General features: G+C 42.5%; 1 protein-coding gene across 1 annotated transcript in view; it reads left to right on the plus strand.

Moving 5' to 3' along the window:
• Nucleotides 1–9,771: 9,771 nt before the first annotated feature.
• LOC142138731 (protein phosphatase 1 regulatory subunit 12B-like) overlaps nucleotides 9,772–9,892 on the plus strand; it is a 233,301-nt gene continuing 233,180 nt past the window's right edge. The window contains exon 1 of the mRNA XM_075195611.1: nucleotides 9,772–9,892. This exon is cut by the window's right edge and continues 301 nt beyond it. The gene's annotated coding sequence lies outside the window, so the exon portion shown is untranslated.

A 9,892-nucleotide genomic window follows, 5' to 3' on the forward strand; every position in this document is an offset into this window, starting at 1 on the left:
TTAATACTGGTTGGAAATGTCTAAATTTCGAGTAGCCATTTTTATCCCAAATAGGGTCCCCACATTCCAGGATCTATACCAGCAACAACTGAGGTAAAGACACCAGCAACCACAGGTGGTGAAAGTGACAAGAACATGTAGGAGAGAGCAGGACAGTCTGTCAACTGTCCTGAATCTGGTGGGGCAGTCCCAAATTTGTTCTGACTGCAAGTAGAGTTATGAGGTATGTCCTGCTTCACACTGTACTGCTCGTGTAGGCAGCTGCGTGCACCTAACAGTAGTGCACACAGTATTGCCAGTGTATTTGTCTAAAATGATAAAAATTAGAACCATGTTACATCAAAGGGCGCCCCTGTCTTAAGTGCCCCAGGCCCTGCAGAGCCTTAATATATATTTATTGGTGGTGGTGGTGGGGTTGCTTGGCAACAAACACTTATTAGGTCCATTATGTCACACATCTGTGAAATGGCAAACTTTGCCTAGGCCTACAGTAAGTCACATGTGTGAAATCAAGGATTTAGGAGGACTACACTTTAATGCTGTTCCCCCACCCAAACAAATATTCTATAATTTTACATCAATATACTTAAATTTTGATATAAGTATCATCCTCTTCCCCACCCTCCTGACCCTCCTCCACTTCAACGGCCTCCTCAGCCTCCTGGCTCCTTCATGCCCTCCTGCTCCTCCTCGACCCTTATTGCGTGCTCTGCCCTCGCCACCTTCGTCTCCTGTGGATGTTTTTGCGGCAGAGCATGGAGAGGCGTTCTGTTGGAATAAATATGACACATTACCTGAGTAAGGAAAGTTATTTCTGTCTCAGACTTACATAGAGACAGCCAGATAACGTTAAGTGGCTAAATAAACTTACCTCTACACCACTTACAGATGGACTTGACCTGGACGGTTTATATTAGTCACATGTCTGACTCACCTGTCAATTATTCTCAGTCATCAACCATATCCAGGCAATTAGGGGCTTGATGACACCTAGCCATTCTTACACAGGCAGTCACAAGAGAACACACCTGCAGGCCCTATATAAAAGCTGGAGAGGCAATTATTCAGCCCTGCCATTTTGTGAGTTCTAATCACTTGTTTGTAGGAGTTCAGAAATTGGTAGTAGGAGCTCAGAAATTTTTTGGTATACATATTTTTTCTTGGACATTATTGGTGAGTACAAGTCCATATGTGAGACATTTTGCAAGGCATTTAAGTATTTTTACTAATATTTTACTTCTGTTTAGAAAACAAAACTTCACAAAAATCTCATTATCATTTGTCTTGGCACTTGATTATTACTGGTGAGTAGAAGGACCTATGTGAGCCACTTTACAGGGCATTCAAGTACTGTTACTAATAACAGTTTTTTTTAACTTCTCTTTAGACCCATGTCTGACCACGATCAGCCAGGCCAGAGTCAAACCTCAGGCTCCTCTGTATCAGCCTCGAAATATAGGCAGCACAATTTTACATCAAAGGAGGTGGAGGTTTTGGTTCAGCTGATGGTGGAGAGGCTAAACTCCACCAGCACCCAACAGCTCTCCACCCCAGCGAAATTTCATGCTTGGGATAAAATAACAATGTAGGTCAATGTTGTGACTGCAATTAGTTGCAAGGTGAATGAGGTAAAAAAAACTGTAATGTGTTCATTGTGGTCAACTAATTCATATATTCTTATCTGTAACCCTAGTACAGTAATGTTCAAATTAGAAATATATATAATATATATAGATATATATATTTATTATTTTTTTAATTTTTTTTGGAAAAGGAATTGTGCATTGGTCCCTCAACTTGTCCTTTAGCCGACGCTTAAAGTTTTGCCAGCTGTGTGAAATGATAACAATGCTTCAAAGACTGATGTTCCTCAAAATAAACTGCAAATCGTATGCGGAATACCATTGTTGTCTCCAATTACTAACAGAATCTGTAACACTTAATTCCAGTGGGAATGACCTAATATTGTGTGATGATATTTACATGAGTGGCAAGGATGATGATAAGGGGGTTGGTGGTGTGAGGGCCCAGGGACAATTCCATCATCATCATCACCATTTATTTATAAAGCGCCACTGATTCCGCAGCACTGTACAGAGAACTCATTCACATCAGTCCCTGCCCCAATGCAGCTTACAGTCTAAATTCCCTAACATACACACACAGACAGACTAGGGGCAATTTTGATAGCAGCCAATTAACCGACCAGTATGTTTTTGGAGTGTGGGAGGAAACCCATGCAACACGGGGAGAACATACAAACTCCACACAGATAAGGCCATGGTCAGGAATTGAACTCATGACCCCAGTGCTGTGAGGCAGAAGTGCTAACCACTTAGCCACCGTGCTGCCCTATCTTGCACTATCGTGCACTATTTTACATTATGGCCTTGGTCTATCGTCTTGTCTAAAATATCTATTGAAGCTGCTGCTATCCGTTTAATGAGCTCTTATTACTGCCGCTTTAGTTCCTCTCCAATGTATTACACAGGCTAATGTTTTCCTACTCTGTGTATCTTCTTTTAGAAAGTGTCAATTACATTGATCTTGACATCAGTGATGAGGATGCACAACCTTGCATTAAAAAAAAGTTTATCCAGCTGCAAATGTGTACACTTTAGCTGGATTTACAACAAACTCTAAATGAAGCCGATAGTGCTTATTTGATTATTAAGGTGCCTTTACCCTCAATTAATTCATGCATGGAGCACACAGATTTGAATTCAGCTGTTATTTTACTTATATTTTGCTGACTTTTTGAAGCGGAAAACTTACCACTACTATCATGACTCCATTATGATTCCTCCAATCAGCAATGAAAGATTTTCTTGTCATTGGTGGCTACGAATTCAATGTGGAAGCCCTGACCCTGACAAGGTTGCAGAATGAGGGTGGCTACTCTTTCAAATCTGAGAACAGAACAGCCTTCCTAATGAATAGCACGTCCGTATCATTTTTTGTGCACAGGTCTCCGATTAGCAAGCAGCAACTTTAACTGCTCTATATTACCTATCCAGTTAAGCCTGCAACTTTTTTTTTTACATGCATTACTTTTTTGAAATGACAACGTCAAAACTTTATTAAACACTAATATGAGATGGTGATTTCATTGTTTCTAGCTTGGCTCCAGAAAATACTGGCTACCATTGAAACCCCAGTGTTCCATCAGATGAGCTCCTTTATTAACAATTTATTACATAGCACATACATATTACAAAGCTTTAGGTCAGTCTCTTCCCAGTGGAGATTACAATCTATATTCCTTACCACACACACACAGACACACGGAAGGAATCCTGAGCTCCTAGAAGCCCATGCACACACAGGGAAAACCCACAAACTGAGAGTGTGGTCAAAAAGCTGAACTCAAATGTTTTTTAAATATATTATTCTCAGAATACAATGGCCACCTTCTTGCAATAAATGTTTGCAAGGCTTGTGTAGTAATAAAATACATGTTCAAAAGCTAAAATTGTTTATAATTTCATTGTGACCTCTTATTTGTTTCAATATGTTTATGGCTGGGTAGCAGTCTGTAATTATTGTGTGAACTTCAGGCCAAAAATATAGAGAAATATATGTATATCTGCACAAGTATTTAGTATATATTTGGCACGATACATAGCAGCATTCTATATATATATATATATATATATATATATATATATATATATATATATATATATATATAATATGGGCCCCAGTGCAATGCTTTGCCCGGGGGCCCATAATGTTGTTAGGATGGCCCTGCTACAGCAGTGAAGTCATTCAACATTGCTCGGCATTCCACAATGCCCAAAATCTTTTGCAAGTCATGACCAACCTTGAGTGCCAGCAAGGGAGTCTTGAACGTATTGGTTCCATTGTTGTAGCTTATATACAGTGTTTAATACATGCAAAATGTTTGATGGAATGATAAAGTCTTCCATTTTCTCCAAAGGGGTATCATGTAACAGTAGCAGAGGCGGAACTACCGGGGCACATGCTGTTAATGGGGCCTGCTGCGGGTAGCCGCCGGCATCAATTAAAAAAAAACAACAAAAAATGATACTTACATTCCGGTGGCGCAGGGACCCAGCATCCTCCTCCCTGCTCCCTCTTGCCCGTTTCCTTCTCACTGACTGTCGGGCGTGATGATGTCACGCCTGGCATTTTCAATAAGGAGCGGTGCAGAGAGGAGCCTGAAGAAGAAAGAAGACAGAAGAGAAAGAGAAGAAAACAGAAGAAAGAAGACCAAGTAAAAGGTAAATAAAGTGCACAGTCTCCAGAACTATCATTCTCTCAATAGCTGACTGAAGTCACTTTCACAGCAGTATATAAGAAAAGGGCAACTGTACCTGGATAGGGTAACATTATTTTTGAGTAATAGTCTGCAATGTGATACTTTTAGCCACTAAGCTACAATAGTTCACCCAAAGTGCTTTTTTTATTGATGAAAAAAAGCTATTTTGGTTTACACAAAACCAGAAGTTTTTTTTTCTTTCTTTTCCTTAAATGAATCCACAACATCTAAAAGCTTGAATTAAACATTTGCATTATCAGGCATGTTCAAAGTTATATTCTTTAAAAATTTGGTTTGCAGATTCTATGTTTTAGCCATAGATACACCAGGTATTTTGGTTGTACTAGTATTATGTATATAATAAGAATAATAAGAAACATAACATAATACATAATAAGAAAAGTGAGCAGAGTTTCTGCTATATAAGTTCAGCTCTACAAACTCTGTGTTAGCAGTAACTTTATCCCAAATCAGTTTTGTGGGCAAAGACACCACCAAAGTCATCATGCCCACTAGTATAAAATATTGTCTGTGGAGGGTCCCCCCTTTCCACAACCACATGCTGCAGCCAATATTTAATGTTGGTGCAATGCACCTAGCTGGGATTTTAGTTAAAAAAATAGTAAAAGCACTTAACTTGGTTGTCCAGTCTACAGAAGCATTATGGAAACTGAAACACAGGAGTGCCATAGGGTAGCTCATTACCGGTGGGCCACTGGAGGGCACAGTGTGATACAGAAAGGGGCACAGTGTGATGGGGAAGAGGGACAGGGGCACAGTGTGATACAAAAGGGGGGCAGGGGCACGGTGTGATACAGAAGGGGGCACAATATGTTGGTGAAGGGGCAGAGTATGATACAGAAGGGGCACATGTTATATAGTTATATATCTTACACTTGAAATCTGAAATAAACAAAACAACAAGTTACTATAGGTTTTTGTGTGTACGTGCGTGGGGTGTGGGACCCAAAGCAAATGTTTGCACCTGGGCCTACAACTCGCTAGTTCTTCCTCTGAACTGTAGCTTTCCCATTTCTCCAAGTTTCTGACAGATGCATATCTGTATGACGTATCTGTCATTTTTAATGGTGAATAAAATTTCATCTTCTGTCATGTCATTCCCTGTGTTTGGCCCCGCCCCCCTGTAAAATGACGCGATTTGCATCATTACGTCATGGTCATGATGCGATTTTTGAATCCCCGCCCCCTATACGTCCACCTCCCCCTGGCAGCTCCCGGAAGAAAATTATTAAATGTTGGCAAGTATGAGTTACCTATATTTCAAAGGTGTTTAAATTGTATATACCTTTCCTTTGAGTGCTTGAAAAATTTAGGTGCCCTTGCAACTTCAATGTATGTAGTTCCTGTTACTGTGTGTATATTCGGTGGAAGGTTACACTGGTCTTATTTTGTCCTGTATATAGTTGGTGTATAAATCTATCTTCTATGTAATGTGTTTCCTGCAGTTCTATAGTGTAGAAGCATGCAATAACCACTGTGTCTTGGTCACTAAGAAAGCTTTTATTGAAATTTAAGTCACAGACTAAACCAGTGGTTCCCAAACTTTCTCAGTTCGAGGCACCCTTAAGGTCATCATAATTTTCCAAGGCACCCCTAAGCTAAAATAATTACCGGGTAGTCCCGTTTTTAAGTAGTTGGGTCAAAATAACGTAAGATGTATTTAGGCCCCTTCACCATCACATTGTGCCCCTTCATCATATCACTGCGCCTATTCACCATATTACTCTGTCCCCCTCTTCGCCATCTCACACTCTGTGTCCCCTTCTTCGCCATCTCTCTATCCCCCTTCAGCATCTCTCTCTGTCCCCCTCTTTCAACGTGTCTCTCTCTGTCCCCCTCCTTCAGCGTGTCTCTCTCTGTCCCCCTCCTTCAGCGTGTCTCTCTCTGTCCCCCTTCAGTGTCTCTCTGTCCCCCTTCAGTGTCTCTCTGTGCCCCTTCAGTGTCTCACTCTGTCCCCCGTCAGTGTCTCTCTGTCCCTTTAGTGTCTCTCTGTCCCCCTTCAGCGTGACTCTCTCTGTCCCCCTTCAGCGTGTCTCTCTCTGTCCCCCTTCAGTGTCTCTCTCTGTTCCCCTTAGGTGTCTCTCTCTGTCCCCTTCAGTGTCTCTCTGTGCCCCCCTTCAGTGTCTCTCTCTGTCCCGCTTCAGTGTCTCTCTCTGCCCCCCTTCAGTGTCTCTCTCTGTCCCCCTTCAGTGTCTCTCTGTCCCCCTTCAGTGTCTCTCTGTCCCCCTTCAGCGTGTCTCTCTCTGTCCCCCTTCAGTGTCTCTCTCTGTTCCCCTTAGGTGTCTCTCTCTGTCCCCCTTTAGTGTCTCTCTGTGCCCCCCTTCAGTGTCTCTCTCTGTCCCCCTTCAGTGTCTCTCTGTGTCCCCCTTCAGTGTCTCACTCTGTCCCCCGTCAGTGTCTCTCTGTCCCCCTTAGGTGTCTCTCTGTCCCCCCTCAGTGTGTCTCTCTCTGTCCCCCTTCAGCGTGTCTCTCTCTGTCCCCCTTCAGTGTCTCTCTCTGTTCACCTTAGGTGTCTCTCTCTGTCCCCCTTCAGTGTCTCTCTGTGCCCCCCTTCAGTGTCTCTCTCTGTCCCCCTTCAGTGTGTCTCTGTGCCCCCCTTCAGTGTCTCTCTCTGTCCCCCTTCAGTGTCTCTCTGTCCCCCTTCAGTGTCTCTCTCTGTCCCCCTTCAGTGTTTCTCTGCTCCCCCCCTTCACTCCTATTTACTTACCTTCTTTCCTGACGTCCTCTCTGCTGCTGCTCCTCACTGAGGCTGACGGACGTGATGACGTCACGCCCAGCAGTCAATCAGGAGGAGGATCCGGCGCTGGATGATTTTTTTTTTGCTTGTTTTTTCTTTCTCTTCTTTTTCTTGCTAGGGATCGCGGCACCCCTGTGACAGCGCCGCGGCACCCTAGGGAGCCGTGGCGCACAGTTTGGGAACCGCTGGACTAAACCATACTTGGCAACTTTTCCTCGTTGGCTTCAGGGAGATCCCGGGGAAATGGGTGTGCGGGGCGGGGCTTGACAAATCACATCATTTTGACCCCACCCCCTAAACGATTGTCAATTTTGGCCAATTACAGCAGGTGGGGCTAAGATGACACAATGTTTGCATCATTAAGCCCCGCCCCCACCGCTTATCTATTGTGGGGGCGAGAACCGGGAGGTTGCCCTGGTCTCCCAGAAATGCGGGAGTTTCCCGGACATTCCGGGAGAGTAGGCAACTATATGTTAAAGAAAAGCAGCTAATGAAAAGCAGCTAATGAATCTCTAGAGACTGAAGTGTCTTTTACATTTCTGTCTCCATTACTGAAGTCATATTGTCTTACCTGTCAGTCTTTGATTAAATCTTGGTCTCCAAGAAAATGGCCACCTCCATAGGCATCAATACATGGACATAGGATACAATTTCTGAACTGTGTCATCAGATGGCGAAGCCAACCACGTCTTATACTGGCTCAGCATCAGGGAGAATGCCAGACTCTTCAGGGAGTAAGGGAGATTACCCCTATTTCACGGAGTCTCCCTGACATTCAGGGAGAGTTGGCAAGTATGATGTATACACCTACTTTTACACCTATTTTATGCCACTTTTGCTATGATTGCCAACACAGTCCCCTTTTTTTACTCAGTCCTGTCTTTAATTCTATATCTGCTTTGCACACTGTCCCCTTACACATTTGCCTGTGATTTAAGCATGTGTATATCTCACCAGAGACACTTAGAGCTGTGGGTTCTTTGTGTGTAGGCTGTATCACCCACCCCTCTGTGATGGGAATTTTGATGTTAAATATTACTTACACATTGTACCCTTACACACTTTCCTCTGGTTTCTGCATTCTGCATTTCTACATTCTCTGCACACAACCAGGGCTGGGGCTCCGTGCAGGCTGACTGACCTGCCCCCTCTGTGAACTGCAGTTTGTTATTAGGCTGCAACTCCTCCCTTCTCCCTGTGTCAACAAACCTATAATTTTAGCAGAGTGTGGAAATACACGGTTTTGTGAAGTGCACCACATCTGCTTAAAATATATCCTTTCATAAGTTATCATATTCTCTTTCAAATTACATAAACAGAGCATGTGATTTTTGAGAAGTGTATTATATTACATGTATACACATTTTTTTACCAAAATAAATATAGCCTAAGTAAGGATTGTAAGGATTGTTTGGAAATGGAAAACAAGAAACATTTTAATAAACTGTAATATTGATGTGTAATTTTCATATTCAGCACTCTTAACATTAGTGGAGGACTACTGTGTTCTATAGGCAGGTTGCGCTGCAGGAAGCTGACTCATTTCAGCACTCCGGCTTTTACCTAATCCCTAATTTATAGGACTGCTTGCTAATAGTAAATCCACCCTACAGGTTAACTTCACATTTGACAGCTTGGTTAATTTAGATACATGTGGAGAATCTCAGATATGGCAGAAAACCGCAGGCTGTGGAAATCACAGGCTTATAAGGGCTCTGATTTGCGTTGTGGAGAGAAGCCTTTGCGCAGCGCAGAGTCTGAGGAGCAGTTGGGTACATTTAGCATAGTTGCCAATATTGGCAATTTGTGTCCGGGAGGTCCGGGAGGCAGGTGAGAGTGTGGGGTGGGGGGCTCGAAGAATTGAGTCATTAGCCCCGCCCCCAAAGCCATCATCACTTTTCCGGCCAATAGAAATAGAGTGTGGGGCCACAATGACGCGTACACGGTGCCATTAATCCTCGCCCCCTTCATTTAATTTGCAGATCCAGCCAGGAAACGGGAGAATTGCCTGCTCTCCCGGAGTCCGGGAGACCGACACAGATTTCGGGAGTCTCCCGGACATTCCGGGAGAGTTGGCAAGTATGACGTATAGACTACACTAAAAGTTAAATTTGTTTTTTATTTCTTTGATGTGAAGGTATATCTCCGTATTTTCTGTCTGATCTAGTGAGTGACTAATATAATGTTCTCTATATAGTAGAAAAACTATCTCTGCAATAATGTATATATCCGTCCAAACTCTTGACAACTTTCTACGATGATGCTGAATACTTACCAAAAGCAATATACTCTGATGTCGAGTATCAGTAGGTCCTGTGGAAACATGCATATTATTTTTCATATAATTATTAATTATTGGGTGGAGAAGAAATAATTGCATGTTGTGACAGAGCCTGATTTCCAAGATCTTTATCTTTACAGGAGACTCTTGTTTGTTAATGAGTTTAGTGTTTTAAGACCTGTCCCATTTCTGTCAAAATTGTATCTTTTGTTTCTTCTTTATGGTTATAGTAAAAAAAAAGAAATACAATATTTTAAATAATCTATACACTATCCCTATCGTCCATGTGGTTTATTTACAGGGCATAGAAATAAAACTCTTGGTTTCCATTAAAGGAGACTTCTGGATAACGAAGGAAGTAAAGGCAAGCTTATAGTACCTCCCACCTTTTGCCATGAGAGGAGTGCCTTGCCCTATATGTCTGTGTTTATTATTTTTCAGTATCCTGGCTTCTCCAGTAAAATGCTTAGAAGCTGAAAAGATTTCTGTGTTCTGGTATTTCCAGTCTCGTAGACTATTCCTTTTGCTTTATCACATAGATCCTGTTCCTCCACTTCGGAGAAGGATTAGG

This window comes from Mixophyes fleayi, chromosome 2 (genome assembly GCF_038048845.1).
Source record: "Mixophyes fleayi isolate aMixFle1 chromosome 2, aMixFle1.hap1, whole genome shotgun sequence".
Classification (NCBI taxonomy): Eukaryota; Metazoa; Chordata; class Amphibia; order Anura; family Limnodynastidae; genus Mixophyes; species Mixophyes fleayi.